The sequence below is a fragment of the Pleurodeles waltl genome, chromosome 8 (assembly GCF_031143425.1).
Source record: "Pleurodeles waltl isolate 20211129_DDA chromosome 8, aPleWal1.hap1.20221129, whole genome shotgun sequence".
Lineage (NCBI taxonomy): Eukaryota > Metazoa > Chordata > Amphibia > Caudata > Salamandridae > Pleurodeles > Pleurodeles waltl.
In genome coordinates, this window is record NC_090447.1 from 774,892,100 (window position 1) to 774,916,104 (window position 24,005).

A 24,005-nucleotide genomic window follows, 5' to 3' on the forward strand; every position below is an offset into this window, starting at 1 on the left:
ATGGAAGAAGATTGGAGTTCTGCAAGAAAGAAGAGAGCTAGGGACTTCTCCTTTGAAAGACGGATGTCCCACGTCGGGATGAAGCTTGCAGAGGTGTTCCCACACAGAAAGAACGCAAACAAGCCTTGCTAGCTGCAAGGGTTGCAGTAGAGGTTTTTGGGTGCTGCTGTGGCCGAGGAGGGACCAGAATGTCGCCACTTGGAGGAGGAGACAGAGGGGGCGTCCAGCAACTCAGGGAGACCTCACAGAAGCAAGCAGCACCTACAAAAGTACCTGAACAGGCACTTGGAAGGAAAGTGAACCGGAGTCCACGTGAAGTCACAAAAGGGAGTCCCACGATGCCGGAGGACAACTCCGAAGGTTGTGCACTGCAGGAAGGAGTGTCGGGACCCATGCTTGGCTGTGCATGAAGGAAATCCTGGAAGAGTGCACAGGAGCCGGAGCAGCTGCAAATCACACAGTACCCAGCAATGTAGTCTAGTGTGGGGGAGGCAAGTTACCTCCACCAAACTTGGACTGAACAGTCACTGGACTGTGGGAGCGACTTGGACAGTGTTGCTGAGTTCCAGGGACCAGGCTCGTCAGGATGAGAGTGGACCCAGAGGACCAGTGTTGCAGTCTTTTGGTGCCTGCGTTAGCAGGGGGAAGATTCCGTCGACCCACAGGAGATTTCTTCAGAGCTCCTGGTGCAGGGAGAAGGCAGGCTACCCCCAGAGCATGCACCACCTGGAAACAGTTGAGAAAGCCGGCAGGATGAAGCGATACAAGGTTGCTAGTAGTCGTCTTGCTACTTTGTTGCGGTTTTGCAGGCGTCCTGAGCAGTCAGCGGTCGATCCTTTGGAGGAAGGTGAAGAGGGAGATGCAGAGGAACTCTGGTGAGCTCTTGTATTCGTTATCTAAAGAATTCCCCAAAGCAGAGACCCTAAATAGCCAGAAAAGGAGGTTTGGCTACCAAAGAAGAAGGATTGGCTCCAAGGGAGGTAAGAGCCTATCAGAAGGAGCCTCTGACATCACCTGTTGGCACTGGCCACTCAGAGCAGTCCAGAGTGCCACAAACACCTCTGTTTCCAAGATGGCAGAGGTCTGGGACACACTGGAGGAGCTCTGGGCACCTCCCCTGGGAGGTGCTGGTCAGGGGAGTGGTCACTCCCCTTTCCTTTGTCCAGTTTCATGCCAGAGCAGGGCTGGCTGGGGATCCCTAAACCGGTGTAGACTGGCTTATGCAGAGATGGGCACCATCTGTGCCCATCAAAGCATTTCCAGAGGCTGGGGGAGGCTACTCCTCCCCAGCCCTGACACCTATTTCCAAAGGTAGAGGGTGTTACACTCTCTCTCTGAGGAAATCTTTTGTTCTGCCTTCCTGGACCAGGGCTGCCTGGACCCCAGGAGGGCAGAAACCTATCTGAGGGGTTGGCAGCAGCAGCAGCTGCAGTGGAGACCCCGGAAAGGCAGTTTGGCAGTACGCGGGTACTATTCTGGAGACCGGGGGGATCATGGAATTGTCCCCCCAATGCGAGAATGGCATTGGGGTGATAATACCATGATCTTAGACATGTTACATGGCCATGTTCGGAGTTACCATTGTGACGCTATACATAGGTAGTGACCTATGTATAGTGCACACGTGTAATGGTGTCCCCGCACTCACAAAGTCCGGGGAGTTCGCCCTGAACAATGTGGGGGCACCTTGGCTAGTGCTAGGGTGCCCACACACTAAGTAACTTTGCACCCAACTTTCACCAGGTGAAGGTTAGACATATAGGTGACTTATAAGTTACTTAAGTGCAGTGGTAAATGGCTGTGAAATAACGTGGACGTTATTTCACGCAGGCTGCACTGGCAGCCCTGTGTAAGAATTGTCAGAGCTCCCTATGGGTGGCAAAGGAAATGCTGCAGCCCATAGGGATCTCCTGGAACCCCAATACCCTGGGTACCTCAGTACCATATACTAGGGAATTATATAGTGTACCAGTATGCCAATGTGAATTGGTAAATTTAGTCACTAGCCTGTTAGTGACAAATTTGGAAAGCAGAGAGAACATAACCACTGAGGTTCTGGTTAGAAGATCCTCAGTGAGACAGTTAGGCATCACACAGGGAACACATACAGGGCACATACTTATGAGGATCCCAGTGACACATAGACTAAGACAACATATATACTGTGAAATATGGAGGTAACATGCCAGGCAAGATGGTACTTTCCTACAGTTATCTTAAAAATACATGGAAGAAGTAAGCTGTATTGTATATTCAGAGTTTCAAGTTGTGGCCGAAACTCCAGAAAGCATTTTCATCTGGCAGCTGTTATATTAGAGACATCTTGAGAGAAGAAGACCTTATGACCAGAGCATTGTAAATGTTTTGCTTTTTTAGCTGCCATGAGAATCCACATTAAATCTGTATGCTGAAGAAGTAGAATAATGATGCCCCCTGGCTTGATATTTTTCTCACTTGCAGATGGTTTTGGACCCAGACAATGTGCTGTTTGGATATTGAGTGAGCTTTGATCTTGTAACTGGGCAATAAAAGGTAGTATCCGTTGTAAAAAAGAGATCATATTTAATCCTTCTGAGTTCTCCGGTTTACTATATAAACAAAGATTATTTCTTCTATTCCTGTTTTTCAAATCCTCAGTGACCGCTTGAGAAGTTCAATTTCTTTAGTGAGCATGGCCAAATTTGGAATGGATTGTTCGAGATCAGTAATCCTGTGTTCTGTTGCAGTTATACATTGGTCACAAGAAGATAATTTATCTTCAATTCTAAGAAACAAGGCATTTGTTTCTACCACAAGGGCTTCAAGGCTTTAAGCTCCTCCATAAGGTCATCAAGAGTGAAAGGTGAAGGTGACTGTGGAGTTGATTCTGTGTCTTTTTCATGCCGTTTAACTGTGGTAGAAAGTTTCTTGGGGGTTGCGCCAGCTGATGAGGACAAGCAGCCTGTTCCTATGTCACTTATGCCTTCCATTACAATCAACAAAGATTTAGGAGCTAAATTTGACTTTTTAATTTTGGAATGGGCAATGAGCTTAGAGGAGGAGGAAACAAAAGATTCTTTATCCTTCTGCTTTGGCGGTTTGCCCATGTAGTAAAATAAGTCAAAGTTGATTTATCGATAGAGGCAAACGAAATTTTTGTCTTCAAACATGAAAAACGATATGAGAACAATTGCTAAGAAATATAAACCAAGGGTAAGTATCATTGCTAGTGTTTTAAAAAAAGGGCCAATCAAATTCTATAAATGTGTTGTTGTAGAGAAATAACAACAATAATATGAAGCAATTAGAAATGATTGTCTTACTCGTAGACATGAATTTGAAGACCAGCAGACAAACTGTATTTCACCTCAGGAATTCTGTCAGAAAATGGCAAGTAGTTATGAACACGCCACATTCTTCAGCCGTTATTGAAGAAATGCAGCCTCCAAGAAATGAAATAAGACAAGCCACGTGAAGGTCGTTACCTTCCTATGCTGACTCCTCGTTCAAAGCATCACTAAATGTAGAAAAAATACCTCACTTTAATAAAAAAAAACAAGGTCGACCGGGAGGATTAAGGTCTGGTGGCCATCTTGAAAGCGCTCGCCCACACCCATCAGTCTATCCTTACTCTAAACTCTACTAAACACACAATAAACCAAGAGCACAAACCTAGCACAAGTAATGCACCAGAAAACAAATAAATACATTTTACTAACCTACAAACTATGAACCTCTTTTCTTGGGCTGGGAGTACCAGGCTACTTGCCACAAAGCACTTTAGCACCTTCTCAGGGATAATAGGTGCGAAAAAGAATACAATCCCAATTCTAATCATCATATTGTGCCGGGTTTGATGTTACCTCTTTTCATGGCCCTGTTATCTTGATTTCTTTTCCTCATCCTGACATTTTACCTTAGCATCTACTAATGAAATCTCTTGACTTTATATGAAAGGATACTTAACTGACTATGCCTCATTGCTTTCCTTGTAAAGTTAATTTATTTGCTCTGCTTTGCTAACAATTAATTGGTTTCGCTTTTTCCTAAACGCTAATGTAACATTCAATGACGATATTGATTGTTATTTAAAAATATGCTGTACTTGCAAACAAATGTGCGTTACTGGGCTGGAAAGTGAGCATCCGTATTTCAGTTCATGGCATTATATTTTTCTCATACAGCTTGTACACTGGGATACATATTTTTTTTTTGCCACCACCAAATTGAATGCGCCAACTATTCATCATCACTATGTGATTGCATTTCTCAAGACGTTATATATCATTTGGATGTATCCTCGTTCTGCAGAAAAAGAGCCTAGACTCTGAGAACATTCATATTATTTTGTCAGGTTTTATAGGTGACATGCGACCTTTGCTGTAATAAACAAGTTGTGAAATACAGTTATAAGAAACAGTTAATTATTGTGAATAGTTTAACTAACCCCTTCGACATTCACAATATCCACTTCTATTAATATTAATGTGCATAATATTTTTCATATTCCAATCAGTGATTTCTTGTATTATTTCCAGACAGCCTGGCAGTAGACACATTCAATCAGTTCTTACAACTTGCAAACCTGATTGCGTTTTTGCCTGTTGAATGAGCTATTGTAATGTGCCCTGGAGTTTTTATGTCATAGAAAAGTATGACAAAACTATTGATAGTCTCTTCCAGGTTTGTCAGATACAAAGATACCAGAAGAAAGAAGGATATGCTATTAAAATCATTACACGTTGTTAGAAGTTTCTGTCTTCATCACTGACATTTACGGTAAACAAAACAAAATGCATTATTGTCCAAAGAATCTGTCAGTTTGTGCTTGACTGATGTGCTCTACCTGAAAAGCAGTTGGCCATGTTCCTACATATACAAGCGCATTTAAGGTAATTTTAACAGACGGTCGTGCCTCCATTGGACAGTTCCTCTAAAACTAGGAAAACATATTAAATAAGCCCAAAAAGAAGGGGGCAGTATTCACCTATGTAGTTCCTTGCAGTTGCTGCACACAAAACTATTTTTGTCATACTGATCTGACATGTCAGAGAAAGGTTGAAAGTACTGCATGGGTCGTGGTTCTGGCCACCATAAGGACCAGTCAAGTGAAAGGCCCAATAGGGACATTTGTGGCTTCGGCACACAATTAATTTTTGGAGAGCCAACAGCAGTAAAAACTTAAGGAGAGCCCATGGTTTATAAATGAAATGTTTATAAAATGCACATTCCAACATAGTTGCCTCCCCATTGTATTTCTTGAGAGACCCACAGCACTTTAGTGGCCACATTCAAAGACTGAGGCCCTCATTCCAACTTCGGTGGACAGAAATGCCCGTCTGCTGAAGCTGTGTGGTCAGAAAACTGCCAGTGCGGTGATCTGACCATGAGGGCTATTTAGAGTTTCCTGCTGGGTGGCACTGGCCCAGCGGGAAGCAGCTCAAAACATTGATGCCAGCTCATAATAGAGCCAGTGGCAATGTTGCAGTGCGTCAGGTACAGCAGCACCCGTCACGCTTTTCACTGTCTTCCAAGCAGACAGTGAAAAATGTGATGGGGCTGGCTATGGGGGCCCCTGCACTACCCATGTCAAGTATTAGGACCACCAGCCCCTTCAGTGGAGGAGAAGTGGCAGTGCTGGCAGTCCTACCGTGATGCTTTTGCCACACTCATAATGTGGAGGCCGGACCACCACTGCGAGTCTGGCGGTCCTAAGACTGGCAGACTCATAATGAGGGGCCGGGCGCTTTTGGTTCTGCGAACATACAGCAACAATCAATTACTTTCAATAATGCTGCCAGACTCATAATGAGGGGCCGATCGCTTTTAGTTCTGTCAAAATACAGCAACAATCAATTATTTTCAATAATTCATGACAAGAAAAAAACAGGTAAGTATGCAAAACACGCAGATTTAGAAGTTCAACATATGCCTGTGTGTTTTGAACAAACCTTCCGACAACATGTCCATGAATAAATACATGGGAGAAAAGAGGCTGTAGATGATAATCCAGGGAGGATGGTTACACCAGGTTGACGTTATGTAGCAGAACGTTCTTGGAAATGGCCAGATATAAATAGCGTCTAATAGGTAAATGCCCACGTCCCCAAGGAGTGAGTTTCACCATCCATACTCAAAGACCTCACCCCTGACAAATTGAGGTATGAACAATCACTTGATTTTCTGTACAGGCTGCAGCAGCGTGGCTGTACAGATGTGAGGAAAATGCCTACAGAGCACCATACACCTCACTCTTTTTTTAAACTTGGCTGCCACATTGGGAAACACTACCCTTGGGCCATAGTGTCTTCTGAGTCACCTCATCCCCACACAGTGCACCACCATCATTGAGACAGTTTTGAAACAAGGGGGTCTGAGCATGTGGCTTCTAAATGGCTTGTTAAAAAACTTTCTTGAGAGGCACCTTCAAGAATGTTTGAGCCCATCAGTAATGAAGCCAGATCCCTGCAGACACGAAGAAACATTGTTTACCCAATTTCCTTTACATGACAGCTGGTGAGAACCATCTGAGGTGGGAGGAGAGGGTTTAAGATGCAAGGTGTGTCAAAGGCACCATTTCCCATGACTTGAAGGACTGGAGTTATAGCCAAGTCCCATTTGTAGTTATTAAATCCACAGCTAAGAAAGCAAGCAGATGAAACTGAAGTGTGGCCAGTTGACCAAGAGGGAGGAACACCTACCTAGGATGCGTCTGGAACCAACCACTGTAAAACAGATGATCCGGTGTATGGGTAGATTTGAAACGTCTTTGATTTTCAGAGAAAACTAAAGGCTTGCAGCATCTGGCAAACCACCAAATTGTCCTCCTGAACCTTGAATAATTAGGGAACACAAATAAGGCAGATGTCCAGGACAGGAAAGATTTGAATACCCACATTTTTGGGCCCCTGCGCTGACTTCCACTGCACTGATGGATGTAACCGTATGGTCTCTAAGTTGGCCCATTAGTCTTGATTTTTTCAAGAAAGAAGAACTCACAAGCTGAAGGTATTGTAGACATTATTTCCTGTCTGAGTTCCTGGTAAGAGCTGGCCTAGGTAGTAGGTCCTCTTATCATGTGTTGGACTGAACTATCAGTGTTTTTACTGCAGCGAGGAGAACAACGCTCCTTCCACTAGTGTCTCTGGAAGTGGGGGCCAGATGGGCCCATTACCCAGCTTTATTTGTTGTGGCTCTGCCTTTGGGCTCTACCATCACAGCTGTTTAATGTGCTCGAATGTGTCATGGAAAAACAAGCAGACACTGCATCTTGCCACACACATTATTTTGTCCAAATACCTTTCACTGTAAATCATTGTTGTTTACTTAAAAAGTGTAGCTGACTTTTATATACTTGTGTAGATATATCTTTACATACACGTAACAATATCCAAACAAACATATAACTTTATTGTTTATTACTTAAAATCATTAAAAAGTAAAACATTATGTAATAAAATCATTAAAACACTAAGGGCCAGATGTTGGAAGATTCCAATTTGCGACTAGCAAATTGCGAGTCAGAGCGACTCGCAATTTGCGACTCGCAAATTGGAATGTAGGATGGTGTTCCTGACACCATCTGCGACTCACAAGGGGATCGCAAAGGCCCACCTCATTAATATTAATGAGGTGGTTAGCAATTTGCGACCCCCTTGAGACTCGGGGCACTCACAGGGACGGTGGCCTGCTGGAGACAGCAGAACACCATGTCTGGGGGACTGCTTTTAAATAAAGCAGTTATTTTTTTGTAATGCAGCCCGTATTCCTTAAAGGAAAACGAGATGCATTACAAAACTAATAAATATAAAACGTTTTATGGGCCACTGCCTGCTCTGGAAAAATGTTTTTAATGCCATTCACAAAGAAGAAGGGGTCCCGTGGGGACACCTTCCCTTTTGTGAATGGGTTAGCACCCATGTGAAATGGGTGCTAACTGCGATTGCTTTGCAACTGCGTTCGCGGTCACAAAGCAATCTGGCATTGCACTGCGACTCGCAATTAGGAAGGGGACTCCCCTTCCTAATTGCGACTCGCAAACCTGTTTTGCAATACGGTAACCAGGTTACCGAATTGCAAAAGGGGTTTTGCGCATTGCCAAGTGCAGTTTGCACGTCGCAAACAGCTAAATTCACTGTTTGCAACATGCAAACTGTGTGCTACATCTGGCCCTAAAATACATAAAAGGCACTAAACAATAGCAAACACTAAAAAAACACTTTACTCTAGCACCGTGTCCCACTTTGGAGTTTATTACCTGTCTCTATCAGGGCCAGATATTGCGTTCTTCTTAACAGCCAAAAACGGAAGGTTGTTTCAGTGTATGCTAGCTAGTTGGCTGTTTCCTTTAAAACGTGATCCATTCCATTTAGGTATTTACTGTTCGGGCAATTACGTGCAGATCCTTTGTGTTTAGTCAGGCTAATATTCCTTGTCTGCAGGAGAAAATGCCCTCCTGGTTCGAGAAGGCCTGTGGCCAGTGTCGCTGCAGATTTAAAGTTACACTGAAGAGACAAAAGGTCTGGATAACGTTTTCTTTCGATTGGCCACATAACCTGCAGGGGGTTTCACTAGCTAACTTTTGCCAAGGAGCTGCATGCGTCTTAAATCACGTAAAGATATATACGTCACGCCCCAGCCATGCACAGTTCTTTTGTCAAAAATTATACTGCAATTATTACATTGATATTATCAATGATGTGATCAAAGATGTCATGAATACTGTAATTTGTGGGGTAATTAGCAGTGCATGGTGAGGGCACGAGGTATAGTTACCTTAGGGCATGAGTTATAGTTACTTGAGATAACTCTAGCTATAACAGGTGAATTTCTATGGTTTTATACGTTTAAAATGTGAGTCTAAGTATAACATCCCTGTGACCTTTTTTTTACGTGAACTTCTATGTTTTTTAAAATTCTATTTCATAACTATAATGTCCCTGTAACCTTTGTTTTTTTCAGTGAATGTCTATGTTTAAAAAAAAAAATCATTACTATACGTTAATCTAACCACCTCCCGTCACAGCCTTCAGCTGTGCACGACAGCGGTTGGCCACAGGGCCTGGCCCTTTGACCAACCCCCTATAATCACCTAACCTTGCGTCACACATGACCTTCGGCCATTCGTAGTGGGGTTGGTCGTAGGGCCTGGCCTGCGGCCAATTGCTGTGGCCAAACCCCCCTAACCACCCAACCCTTGGAGAGAGAGAGAGAGAGATAGAAAGTGAAAGATTGAGAGAGAGAGAGATTTAGGCATTGATGAATGATATACTTAGAATGGGATATTTCTGGACAAATTAAAAAGAAATTTTTTTTTTGTCAATTAAAAAGAGTGAGATCACCTTTCAGTATGTAACTTAAATATTTATAGTTGAAAAGAAACTAAAGCAGGAAATGGCCACAGACTCACCTAGACTTGGACCCTTAACCTTTAGTGTGCATGTCTGAGACTCTAATCACTAGGCCAGAGGTGACTCCTTGCTGTGCATTCCCCAGACTTAGCTATAATATTCATCCCACAGATTATGTGGGGAAAAAGACTTTAATGTTCCATCACACGGAATGTTTAACAATGATAACACTAGAAAATAAACATGCATACTGCCAAGTGACAGTAGGATTTGAACCTTCATTCTACTGAGTGACAGCACTAGACCTTGACCATTTGGCCAGAAGTGACTCTGTTCTGCTCTGCATCCAAAAGTAACTATAACATTTACCAAACATCTTGCTAGCCTGAATCTTTGAAGTCATTGTATGGAGAGACCATTGCAATAGCAACCTCTCCCTCTTTTTCATCCCTTTATGTGATGGAAGTGAGAGAGAGTGTGACAGGACCACAGGGGAAGCCTGAAGGCCTCCACGTTCCTGTTGAAAGTGGCTAAAGAATCTCTGTATTTCCCCAGGCCTGAGCACACCCCATGATACTCAGTGATGAACAGGCCTGAAAAACGTTTACAAAAATACTAAATTGATTTACCTTGACAGATAGCTTGTAATGCAAGGGTTGCTTAAAAGAGACATCTCATGCGACATGAATTGCTTCATTCGCCCAGCAACAGACAGACATCTGGATGTCCACATAGGTCTGAGGAGAGGTTATGAAGAAACTGGTTTGGTGGTGCCTTGGAAAGTCCCAACTGCCGGAGTAATGTGAAGTTCACTCTTGTGGTCATCTTGTATTACACTGCCATCATGAAATGTTGTTTTACTGTGTCGTAACTTACGTAAGTGTCCGTCACTTCCTGGGTGGATTCTCGCTGACTGTCTTTGTTTTCTCTTGCTCTAGACTTTTGCTTTGGTTGAGTTTTGGATTTGGTTTTTCCTCTCATTCTTGTGCCTCTTGCCTTCTCCATGGAAACACTGAGTGTTATTGTCCTATGCCTTTCTCTTCCCCTTGGGTGTTTGCTATTTCTGCCTTTCTTTTACATTTTATTCACTGTTGTGCCCGGTGCAACAACACCCCAGTTACTGCTCTTGCTCACAATTCTGTGTTGTTTGTGTTGGTGGTCCTCCGCAGGCCTGTGGATAATGGGGTAGTGTGTTAGTGGTACACAGACCCCTTAGCCGGCCGGTGTGGCAGGTGTTGGCCTTGAGTTGGTGTGTGTGGATGGTACCACATCTTGATTTTCACAGCCGGTGGGGTTGCAGGAGCGGGTGGCGCTCTATTGTTTTTGGTTCTTTTCAGGTTCTTTGCAGCCGGTGGGGCTGCTCATGCAGATAGTGCACTTTGCTTTTTAGCTATCTGGCCAGTGGGGATGGTAGTAGTCCACCCAGTACAGCACGCTGGTGGTGCGCTGCTGGTTTGCCTGTCACCAACGTGGTTTGGTTCTTCTGTGCATCACTCTTCCGGACGTCAGGAGCACAGGGGCCTCCGGATTGTCCCCAGGGGCTTTTGGCCCTGGGTACAAGAGGTGGGTGGGTGGTGGGAGGGGTACTTGGATTCTTTTTCAATATTTAGATATTGTGTATTGAATATTGCCTTTTACCACATTGTAGCATTGTATTGTTTTCCACACTGTTCAGTTTTGAATGTCTGTTCTATCCTAGTATGGATCTCTTCAAAGGGGGTGCATTTTGACATTCCAAGGAAACTGACAGTGTTGTTACTGTGACTTTGTGGACATGTGTTGTGCTTTACAATGCCACCTATATTCTAGAAGTATATGAGATGTTGCTTGAATGAGGTGCCAAAGAAAGGTTTCCTCTAGAGTGTGGGGGCACACAAGGAAAGAGAAAATTGGAGGAAGAAACAATTAGAGGTAATAGGGGCTTTCCAAGCTCTCTTCCTGTGTTGACTGCACTGTCACAGGCACAATCACATAGATTTTGCTTGAGGACATTTTGAAGGCAGGATGGGAAACACACTACAACCTGAAAATAACACAACAGGTACCAAACAACTCTGAGCAGGCTGCACAGCAGCAGGCCGAGAAAGAACGCACTGTAGCACAGCGGAAAAAATAAATATCATGTCATTCCCAAAAGATTTTCATTCCCAAAAGATTTTCCTAAACTGAAGGAAGAGCCACACACGTGGTACACAGAGTTAAACAGAATAGTAGCCATGGGAGCAGTGCTTTGTAAGGATCTGGATACATTCTTTAGCATTATTAAACCACAAGATTTGTGGGAGGATTGTAAGAAAGTGAAATACTGGCCCAAGAAGGAGCATCTGGGGGGGAGGGAGAGTACAAAGAGATGAGGTGGACCAATGCAGGAAATAAGTGATAAAATACATGAAAGACGATGCCAGAAGACAAGATAGACTGGTGAAAGATAATATATACCAAGCAACAAAAGAATGAAAGTATGAATTCTGATTATGATCACCTCTTACAGGTTTCCCAAAAATCAGTGTGATGAAAAACCCACTAGGTGAGGCTTTACCAGCCTTTGTTACAACCTTTGTCTATAGGCTACAGCAACCAATTCAAACACACCTGCAGACATATTTTGCTTTTTGGCAACAAGAACCCATAGACAAGGTGCTGTCTGCAGCCAGGAATTGCACAGACTATAAGGCACATGTACAGGCTATAGAGGCAGAGGAAACAAAGAGAGAAAAGGTCAAGTTGGAGATGGCACATGGAGTGTTTTCTAGTGGGGAGCACTGTAGAGGTAAAGGGAACACTTCAGACCCGGGGGTGAGGATAAAACGTGAGGGCATCCTGTCAGCCCCCACCTGGAACAACATGCTTCCACTGCAACCAGCCGTGGCAGTGGGAGGCTGATTGTCCTTGGTTGGATAGGAGATACAGAAGCAGAAGCCAACAGAGGCAGCCCTACCATCTAATAAATGCACCATCACCCAACACTGACAACATATTTTATGCAGCTGACCAACACACAAGGTCCGGAGGCCCTGAGGAACACACAGTCCTGACTGGCACATACCCCTCCATTTCTGGTGGCACTAACGAGGTATTATAAGCTGGCTCTCAACAAGTATCACACCAGGCAGTTGACAAATAAGTCTGATCTCTTCACAAGGAAGTTTTATTTTTCAGTTTGTTGGGTTAATGGAAGATAATGTCGTGACCGTACAAATATATTTTCACCACAAAAAAGAACTGAAGTCTCTGAAGTAATATGGTTTGATACTGGACTAGGCCAAACAAGCATTTTCAAAATATGTGACCACTACTGCAATTACTGTGCTAACAATTGGCAGTAGACTAAGTATGGGAAAGGTTTACAAGTAGACAAGAGATGGTTGTAACATGCTTATAGATTGTAAAAAAATTAAGTTAAAGTGTTAAGTCATCAAACATAAGAAGTCACAAGCTTCTGACTTTGGGCCAGATGTAGGAAAATCCAGCATTGCGACTCGCAAATTGCGACTCGCAATGCAGGATGCAGGATGCAGGATGGTGTCCCTGACACCATCTGCGAGTCGCAAATGCCCACCTCATTAATATTAAAGAGGTGGGTCGCAATTTGCGACCCCCTTGCGACTCGCAGCACTCACAGGGATGGTGGCCTGCTGGAGACAGCAGACCACCATGTCTGTGACTGCTTTTAAATAAAGCATTTTTTTTTGTAATGCAGCCCATTTTCCTTAAAGGAAAACGAGATGCATTACAAAATGAAAAAACGAAACGTGTCACTTTCATTTTTTCAGGCCTGGCAGTGGTCCATAGGACCACTGTCTGCTCTGAAAAAATGTTCTCAATGCTGTTGGAAAATGGGTTATTGGTAAGGGCAGGTAGGTAACTACACTTAGCAATAGGCCACTAACCTCCACTTAGGTCCAGTTAGGTCTCAGTAAATTAAACCCAGCTCAACCCTTGGTAGCTTGGCAACGAGCGACAAGGCTTAACTTCAGAGACAGAGTGTAAAGCATTCAAATATCACAAAACAGTAATTAAATAAAACACAAGAAACAGTTTAAAAATCTAAAACCAATTTATAAAAATGGATTATATTTTTATCTTTAAAATGACAGAAAAACCAATACAATTGGATAAGGAGAACCGGAGATATGAATTATTTAAGAATTATAGTTTTTTTAGCACCTAGAAACAAAAAGTGCCAATCGGGTCATCTGGTTGCACCTCGCCCGGGCAAAGTGAAAGTTTAAGGCCAACCGCGATGGAGCCCGGCTCGGCTACAGGCCGCGGGAGGCCTCAGTCAAAAGTTTACCTTCGCACTTAGTAGTTTTTCTGAAGATTTTCTTCAGCGGGACGAACCTGCCAGTCCAATCCGATCTCCTGGAACCCTTCTCCGGATATGCATCGCGGGAATCCTCAGTGGAGATTTTTACCTTCGGACTTATTCATTTTTTCGAGGTGAAAATCCTTCGACCGGGATAAACCTGGATCTTGATCCGACGTCATTGGAGCCCTCCTCGGATACTCTGGCTGAGAGGTCCCGGTCAACTTTGTACGTTCGGACTTAGGGGGTCATTCTGACCCCGGCCGGCGGCAGTAGCCGCCGGCCTGGCTGGGACCGCCAGAAGACCGTCCCGCGGTCAAAAGACCGCGGCGGTCATTCTGGGTTTCCCACTGGGCTGGCGGGCGACCGCCAAAAGGCCGCCCTCCAGCCCAGTGGGAAACACCCTTCCACGAGGAAGCCGGCTCCGAATGGAGCCGGCGGAGTGGAAGGTGTGCGACGGGTGCAGTAGCACCCGTCGTGAATTTCAGTGTCTGCTAAGCAGACACTGAAATTCAAAGTGGGGCCCTCTTACGGGGGCCCCTGCAGTGCCCATGCCACTGGCATGGGCACTGCAGGGGCCCCCAGGGGCCCCACGACACCCCTCACCGCCATCCTGTTCCTGGCGGTCGAAACCGCCAGGAACAGGATGGCGGTGAGGGGGTCAGAATCCCCCATGGCGGCGCAGCAAGCTGCGCCGCCATGGGGGATTCCTCAGGGCAGCGGAAAACCGGCGGGACACCGCCGGTTTTCCGGTTCTGACACCGGCCATACCGCCGCGGTCAGAATGCCCTCAGGAGCACCGCCAGCCTGGTCGGAATGACCCCCTTAGTCTCTTTTTTGGAGATTTTCTTCACCGGGACGAACCTGCAAATCAGGCCGAGTCGCGGTGGAGGCAAGCCGGGTAGAGTTGCCGCGGCGGGTCGGTCCCTCTATGGAGCTTTTTTTCAAAAGTTCTCCAAACTTCTCCAAACTTCTGGGTCTTCTCCCAAATGTTCTTTTAAGGTTCTTTTGTAGTCCACAGCTCACTCCAAAGGTCCAGAAGCTCTGAGATGATCCTTGGGGGGGGGGGGTGGACTACAAATACCAGAATGCACCTGGCTCAAACTCCTTTTTGGCCACTGGGCAGTGGTCAGCTGGTTGATTTCTTCAGGAGTTAGTGCAGGGGACTATGGTTAGCAATTTTTCACCTGTAGCAAACAGGGAGTCCCTCCTTGAACCAGTTGAAGCCAGGCAAAGTCCTTCTTGTGGTGAAGCCAAGTGTGCAGCTGGTGCAGTCCTTCTGAGTGCAGGTTCCAGGCGCAGGCCAGGGGACCAGCAGGGCAGTCCTTCTTCTCCTTTGGTTCTTCCTTGTTGGAATCTGATGGGGATCTAGTAGGGAACTGAGGTGTGGGTGCAGGTCTGCCAGTTATATCCTTTCTCCTGGGTGAAAAACAGGGGGGTCCAGGTTCTCCAATCAGGTGCAGGGTCCTTCCCCCTGTGATGACTACTTCCTGGGAAATGTGGCAAAAATCAATCCCAGGAGGCAACATTCCTCAAAAATCCATCATAGCTGAAAGTGACTTTTGAAGGCTACATCTGGCTGAGCCCACCCACTGGTGTGGCTAAAAATCATAAACACACCCCTCTTCTGCCCTCTCCTAATCTAATCAAGGGGGCACCTAGTTGTCTGGGGTTGCAGGATGTGGGGATGTTGCTGGGTTGCTCCAAATGTCCTTCTCTGCATTTGAAGACCAGTTTGGCAGCCCTCCCCTTCCAGTCTCACCATCTGCTGAGGGGAAATTCCCTCCAACAGGCACAAGCCAGGCCACTTCACACCTCATAAAGGAAGCCTGGCCAGGCTGCCAGGGGCTGGCAAATCAGGACACAGCAGCAAAAACAATGCAGGGCTGAAATTGGCAACTTTTCAGGTAAAGTTTAAAACTCTTTACCTGAACAAGTTATATTAAACACAGCAACTGGAAGGTGCGGGATTTATTATAACAATTAATTTGATACCAAACTCTTAGTATCTGTAATTTAAGGGGACTTTAAAAATTTAAATAAAGTCTCCCCATTCTAGCCTATGAGGGCCATTCACTACAATGAGGGAAAAAACAAATTTGGCTTTTTTGACCTCATCAGGGCTTATGAACTACTTTTATAAGGTCCCTGCTTATAGTTACATGGCACCCAGCCCTAGGGGCACATAGGGCACACCTTAGGGGTGACTTGTATGTAACAATAAGGTAGTTTAAGTCTTTGGAACTACTTTTAATTCCAAAGTTGAATTTGCATATAACTTAAATTTAAAAGCAGCCCGCAAGGCAGGCCTGCCTTTAAAATGACACTGGGCACCTCAGCAATGCACCTATGGGTGCACTACCTATGCTGTGGTCCCTAAACCTACTTGCCCTACCATATTCTAGGGACTTATAGGTAGGTTGACTAAGCCAATTATAATTAGCCTAATTTGCATATTAATTTTACACAGAGCACAGGCCCTGGGACTGGTTAGCAGTACCCAGGGCAGCATCAGAGTCAGGAAAACACCAGCCAAAAGTGAAAAATGGGGGCAGAAAGTTAGGGGGCCTCTGCAATCAGCCCTGTTTTCTCACAAATGCCATTCACAAAGGTTTGCGAATGGGTTACCTCTTTTCCGAATGGGTTACCACCAGTGTGACACTGGTGGTAACTGCGATTGCTTTGCGACCGCGTTCGCGATCACAAAGCAATCCTGGATCGCACTGCAACTCGCAATTAGGAAGGGGAACACCCCTTCCTATTTGCGACACACAGTCCCGTTTTGCGAGTTGGTAACCAGGTTACCGACTCGCAAAATGGGAATAGGATATCGCGATGTGGGTTTTGCGCGTCGCAAACTGCGAAAAGCGATGTTTGCGACGCGTAAAACCCTTGCTACATCTGCCCTTTATTACTTGTCAGTGACTTTAGTTCAATATCCTCAGGTTGGCGTTTTACTGTACAGCTGTGGATAGTGTTCAACAAATAAGAATTTTCTTATGTAGGGATTACATTTAAAAATATTTTGACCCATGCAAACGTTGCTAACATTCTTACAGTTAACAAATGTAGTCTTGAAGGACCAGAGGATTCATTTGCAGCAGTTAACAATATGTTGTCAGGGGTGTGGAATTTTATAAAGTATCCACTTGTCCACGGGACATGTTGCGTCATAAATCAACTTGTCCTTTAAAAAAAAATCCACTTGTCCCTTTGGTGCCATGTAGTATGGTAACAAATTATGGCAGCAATCTCATTATACAAGAACTCTGATAATGGCCCCGCTGATTATGCTAGGGCTCATGCTTTTGTAGAATTTGAAAGCTAGCAATGTCCTTATTTTGCCGCCTTTCAGTTGATCTAACTACTGAGGCTGTAGATAGGGACAAACAACAGTTCCAGAGTTGTAAAGCCCTTTTGAGTCTGTGCAAACTCACTAACGTGCATGTTCAATAGCTATTCTCAAATATTTACCAATACTGAGAAAGGTTGGAAATTTGCTCCTGACAAGCGCAGAAGTAAATCTTCCATGGATTGGAAAAAGTGGCTGGAGGGAAACTGAACTTGTGGAAGCTCAACAGATCACATACATATTTTCTCCTTATAAATGACGATACAACATTTTCTAGGAGTACAATTTCATGGTCTACTTCTGTAAATGCTTGTGAGTTCATGGAAGCTGTAAATCTGCACCAATGCAAGGGCAAATGCCATGGGTGCACTTTGTGGTTTTCTTTAAGAATTCTGCCCCTAATTGGTTATCCAAGACCTTTTGGGGCATATTTATACTCCGTTTGCGCCGGAATTGCGTCGTTTTTTTTGACGCAATTCCGACGCAAAACTAACTCCATATTTATACTTTGGCATTGGACGCGTCTAGCAACAAAGTCCATGGAGTTTGCGTCATTTTTTAGCGTGGACACCTACTTTGCGTTAATTATATGCAAGGTAGGCGCTCTCGTCTAAAAAAGTGACTCCGCGGCATGTGCGCCGTATTTACACTTCCGGGCAAAATTCACGCCCGGGAGTGGGCGGGTCAAAAAAAATTACGTACGGCCGCTTTTGCGCTGTTTTTTAGCACCTGCTCGAAAGGAGCCCAGAGGTGCCCTCCCATGCCCCCAGGGACACCCCCTGTCACCCTTGCCCACCCCAGGAGGACACCCAAGGCTGGAGGGACCCATCCCAGGGACAATAAGGTAAATTCTGGTAAGTATATATGTTTTTTTTTTTATGTGGCATAGGGGGGCCTGATTTGTGCCCCCCTACATGCCACTATGCCCAATGACCATGACCAGGGGACAGAAGTCCCCTGGGCATGGCCATTGGGCAAGGGGGCATGACTCCTGTCTTTGCTAAGACAGGAGTCATTTCTATGGGGGTTGGGAGTCGAAAAAAATGGCGCAAATCGGGTTGAGGCGAAAAATTCGCCTCAGCCTGACTTGCCCCATTTTTTCACGCCCAAGCTCCATATCCCCCTACGCCGGCGCTGCCTGGTGTACGTCGTTTTTTTCAATGCACACCAGGCAGCGCCGGCTGCTAACGCCGGCTAACGTCATTGCTTAAATACGGCGCCCGCATGGCGCTTCAGAATGGCGTTAGCCGTCGCTAATTTTTTTGACGCAAAACTGCGTTAGCGCAGTTTTGCGTCAAAAAGTATAAATATGGGCCTTTGTTTTTATTAAACTCTATCTCTCTATTTATCTGCTATCATAAGTGTAGGTGATAGCATTCTGCTGTTCATCAAAGGATCGTATTGGCACAAAATAGTTTTGTTCATGACAGGAATTACTGTAACAATGTGTGCTTTTTTTTGCCAATGCTTGTTTATTTTCATGTTTCCCATAACCTTGCTGAACTGGTTGCATTGATTTTTCCATTATGAATATACATTTTGGAAATACTATCATGCATCAGCACAGTTCACTAAATGATGCTTCAAAGAAATGGCACCTAAAATTTCATAGTAGTTTAGCAAAACATTTTTTTCCTAGTTCAATTTTTTTGTAAACATTATATTTGAAAGCAAAGAAACATAAACCTTGCTTTCAAGCTTCTTCATATATTTGATTCTAATCAGAGAGCATTTTGGGTGTATTATATGGAGTCTCATATTGTTAAACTTTGCAAATGTGTGTTCACATGTTTATAGAGAGAGCATTGTCAGCAGTGCAGTCCGAGCTTACAACATTTTCTTAGTGTGCTCTCCCTAATAAAAGGCTTTGCATTAATGAACCATAGATACATGTTCAAATAGCATTAACATATGGACAAACATTGCCTTAACTGCAGACGCTGCCCTTTACTTATCCATGATGTGGTACTGCAAACTGACAGCCAACGGATGTGTGCTGTAGGGGGTTGGGCCTACTTGTAACAAGGATAAAATAAATATGAAAACTTGTTGTCCGTGATCCCAAACAATGTATTTTATTTTATAGCAGCACAAGCAAAACTGCTTATATTGTGTCGGAACAGCAGATTTTCTGTAAATAATAATGGATTCTTCAATGGATCCACCTATTTAATGTGCATTGTATTTTGTACAATGTCTCTAGTTGTAGGAATATGTTTCGAACAAAACCATGAATGTGCTGCTTTCAGGTTAAACATTCTGGTTACACATATGATAAAAGTTACACAGAGTGAATTCTGAAAAGTTTTCCTTGGCTTATTATATGTTTTCATATCATATGAATGCAAGAAGATATACATACAAAACTGCAGGTAATTCACAAAAGGAGGCACCATTTCCCCAGATATCATACTGTGCTTACAGAGTGCACTCATAATTTACAAACAAAATATGAACACGAAAGGAAATGCATTTATGGATGGAAAAGAAAAAAAGAGAATAGCACTAATTGTGTGAGAGTATGCAATGCTACAGGTGAAGCCCCCTCCACAGGTAAAAGAAGAGTGCATGTTTCTTTATCCCAAATATATTAAACAACAGTGACTGGATGATAGCAATACAATGTTTCTACTGTTTTTCCACGCCAACAATTTCAGTATAAAGACCGATCATTTCACGATAATTGTAATTTTTATCTTTTTTCCATTTATGTGTGAGGCCCCTACATTAGTTATGCCAGTTAAGATTAACTTCCTCATTTCTGCTCACCATAGACTCTGGGCACGGCTCTAAGTGCAAAGCCACATACTGTTGCAATATCCCACCTTGACAGAAAAAGTAGAAGTGTGGTGAACAGGATGATGGGAGAGTGTTGCGGGTTTAGCCTGGTTCATTGAAGTGAAGAATGAAGAACGAATGTACAACTGAAGGTTGATGCCTAATAAGTATATATATATATATATATATATATATATATATATATATCAATGACTAATGTAATTGGTTGGTGGAGAAGTATTTTTCTATCCATGTTTTTCCCAGGTTCCAGAACATGAACAAGATGTGTTTTCTGTATCCGTCTATCTGTGTTCCATTTTATGTTTTCTTAGTTTATGGGAGTTTTTGCAGTACAGCTATTAATAATATGCTTCCGATAATAAGGGTGCCAAATGTGAATTACTGCTTATGCATTATGTGTTGCGTGTTTACTCTATGCAAGAGTTTAGCCAAACATCAACCAGATATGGTGTGCACAGAGTAAAGACTGGTGTGTGTTCCCTGCCCTTCCCGTATTTTTTCTTAAAGGTACATCTGAATTTCACAACATCATGCTTGTACAAAAAAGAGGAAGTGACTTCTGACAGCAGTGATGCCTGCAAGGTCCCAACCCTGCTGCCCTCGTTGCAAATATTCTGTGTGTTGAAGATGAGTAATGGGATACAATACTGTGTTCCTTACAACACTGGCTGTACACAGGTGTAACATTTGTTTTCTCCTCACCTTTGGGTTACCATTTATTTGGTGAAATAGTTTGTGTGAATATTCCACTGTTACTGAGTGTCATTGTTATTTATTATTTGAATGCTGATTTCCATTTACAATGGTACTAGTATAAGCGATTAGAAGGACTATCCAATAGCAGCTATTTGCTCTTACTGTTTTAATGCCTCAGTGATGATATAATGAAGAGACTTTAGGCACAGGAACAGGAATAAAATATTAGTATTATGTCATCAGTGGATTTACAATGCCATTTCTGAATGTATGTCCGCTGTGGCACTTACGCTATAAGAGGAGGACTTGATGCATTGGTTAAGCATTTGACTGTGCAATGAGGGTTGGCTATTAACATTGATGGTAATGTGTTTTCTCAATTTATTACTGCACATCATTTTTCAAGTATAATTAGAGAAGTGTATGTTGCAAGTGTGGGGCAGTGACGACAGTAGAGAACTTTTATCTCTGTCATGTTTCAATAAACCTTTCTTCTTTCAAAGGGACGTGGTTATAGACAGAGGAGGGAGCCTTTCTCCCCACAAATCTAGACTGGGCTTTCCTTTCCTGATTTAAAACGAAAAAAAAAAGAGAGAAAGAAAATAGATGCATATTACCGCTAGCTCCACTTTAGCCTTACCTAGTTGAGTTACAGGTTTCCAATGTAGTGCGTGTATGGTTTGCAATGATAATGATAGTGCCATTGATTGATGATATGTGAATATCACTGTCCTGCCTACATTAGTTGAAAGGAATAGTGCTACTAAGGGTGATGCTGTATGTTACATGCATTATGATTGTCCAGCTTTTGATATGAATAACAGCTGACAGGTGGTACAATAAACTGTGGGATTAGATGTGCGCAAAGAGGAGGGAGTGAATTGATTGATTTCATTCATTTTCTCCCCAGCACAGTGAGGTATGTCCTTTTTCAGAAACAAACTTTTTTGTTGCATCACTCAACGTTTTCAGCATTGGTGTTGCTTCTGCATAAAATAAGGACATTCTATTTGACATTTCGTTCTTAACTTTATTTTCTCCCTCTGCTAGAACATTGTTAATCCACATACAGTTTAACGTTCTGTTGTAATAGCTGAAGCCATTCAGTATGGCAGGATTTGTCATCTTCAATTAATCAAATCGGAATATAAAATAGAGGATTTCTGCAACCTGTTTTGCAAGTGCAAGAGCCTGCTTTCGCTGTAGGTGCTGTGTAAGAGAATACGGTGTGCTTGTCAGAAATCCCAGTAAATCACACGATGCTGCTTCAAATCTTTGTGAAAACTAATACAACTTCTTTAGCTTTCTGATTAAAGGAATAACAGCCCCCTATGCTTTCTCCTGCAACACTTTTATCAGTTGCATGCTGAATTGCCTGTATAGGTCAAAGAAAGCTGTTTTTGGCTCCATACAAAAGCCATAAAAGTACACAAATAACTGTATATGCAAAATACAAAATATAGCTTAAACAATTCTGTCTAATTGCATGGTCTGCACCTCTGTATGACTGTAAATAGTATAATATTCCTTCTACATCTTTTAACACTACAGTCACCTGATTGTAGATCTTTTCAAATTCCATTGGTTTGGCATTTTCAAAAATGAAGGACAATTTGGCCCCTGTTCAAGGTTTATGCAAGGTCGGTGCAGGTCAAAAGTTTTGGGAGGTTCCCCATAGTAGATTGCAGGACTGGCATACTAAAATGGAAATTGGAAAGATTCGTGCATCTGCTGAGCTGTTCTGGATTGATGCACTATGACTTACTTCATTGGTCAGGAGAAGCATCCTTGACAAAGTAGCCAGAGGGAGCACCAACTGAAATGCTGTTTGACTGGCCTATGCACATGTCTAGTGCTCAGCTGTTAGTATCTGATAAGTCGTTTTGACAGCAATATTGAGTTACCTTCAGTGTCAGGTGCTGCAGGCCCTCCTGACTAAACAACACCACCTGGACATGATCTCCAACAGGGAGATTGGGCCTGGGTCACCTGTGAAGTGGGAGGGACTGACCTCCTGGATCCACAGCTCTCACAACAAGAAGGCAGTAGAACATGGAGATTTACAGCAGATGAAACAAGTGGAACAACTGGTGGCCCCACCATCATCACTGCGGTACAGCCTCTGCTCGACAATGGCTGCTCGTGTTACACGCTCGCAAGAGACAGAGGGTGTAAGTGGGCCCTTTTCTGGTTCTTCCACAAAGTACCCAAGTGAGCATTAAGTGCTGGTCAACCTCTGATGCCACGCTGAAGGGGTACCACTGACTGTGGCGCAACTGCCTGCCGTTCCATAGTACTATGATCTAAAGCTGTAGGCTCTGGGGAGAGGGGCCCCTACAACTGTAACATTTAAGGATCTCCTTGTCTCTGTCAAAGGGTATAACTGCGAGGACTAGGGCACTGTCAACTTCCCCAACTTCATTGCCTGCAGTTTTGGCTGAAAGACCTCAATAAACCTTCAGTTCTTGAGTATCTGGCATCCATTATAGAATACCTTTTTGCCTCAAGTACTGGTGACCTCTGGGCCAAAATATAAGGTATAGGAGATTGATCATTTTGATGTTCTCTTTTGAAATTCAATAAGGCAAAGATGTCCGACACCCCTTCAAGGTCCACCAAGAAACGGTTATGGGTACCAGTGTTTTTCTATGTGCTACTTCTCATGGTGTCTGTTGATTTCCCATGGATCCTTCTTACTTCAAAATGGAAACATTAAATGACACTGAGACTTTTGAACTTTGAGACTTTGAACTTCTTTCCCAAATTAACAATACAAGTAAGCATCACAGAGATAAGCGAACATGCTTTGAGGGAAAAATGAAGGATATTAAATTGAAAGTAAAGTATGATGCAAAGCTACATTTATTATGCCATTTGATGTTTGTGCACACCTGCTCCAACAGTGCTTAGAGAATAACAAAATACACAGTAGTATCGTACATCACAATTACCAACTATAGCTGTGAAAGACAGAGAACAACATGAACATTCCATATCCTGTCAAATAAGAGTAGTCATTGATAATAATGCATACTATCAAGTACAAGTGTAGGGATAGTAATAGGAGGAATGGATTGTTGTTAGGTTCAGACTATATTAGTAGATAGTGGCCCAACTTTGCTACCCAGATTCCCGATGGAGGAGACAAATATTTGATCCTAACTACACACACAACAGGTAGCTAATGACTATCTACGGTTTTGCTAATGTCCCATGTACAACATTGCCTACACAAACTACCACAGACAGTGATACATCAGGTATCAACTGAAGTTTGAGTAAGAGGTACTAAAGATGATGGAAAACAGCAATAGTAATATTTTCCACAACAGCAATAGCATGCATACGAGGCACATTATCTTGATGGGTGCGAGACAGTGCCAGGAGGATTGGGAACACCATTTTATCATTGATTATCTGAGGAGGAGATGATGAAACTGGCTACAGAATCCATTTTGTATTTCCGCAGGCCTGAGCTCATTCTGTGATACTCAATGATGAACAGGCCTAAAAAACATATACA

At 43.5% G+C, this 24,005-nt stretch overlaps 1 pseudogene; it reads right to left on the reverse strand.

The window, feature by feature from the left end:
• Positions 1-21,373: 21,373 nt before the first annotated feature.
• LOC138249556 (CYFIP-related Rac1 interactor B-like) lies at positions 21,374-22,158 on the reverse strand (annotated as a pseudogene).
• Between the last annotated feature and the right edge of the window lie 1,847 nt (positions 22,159-24,005).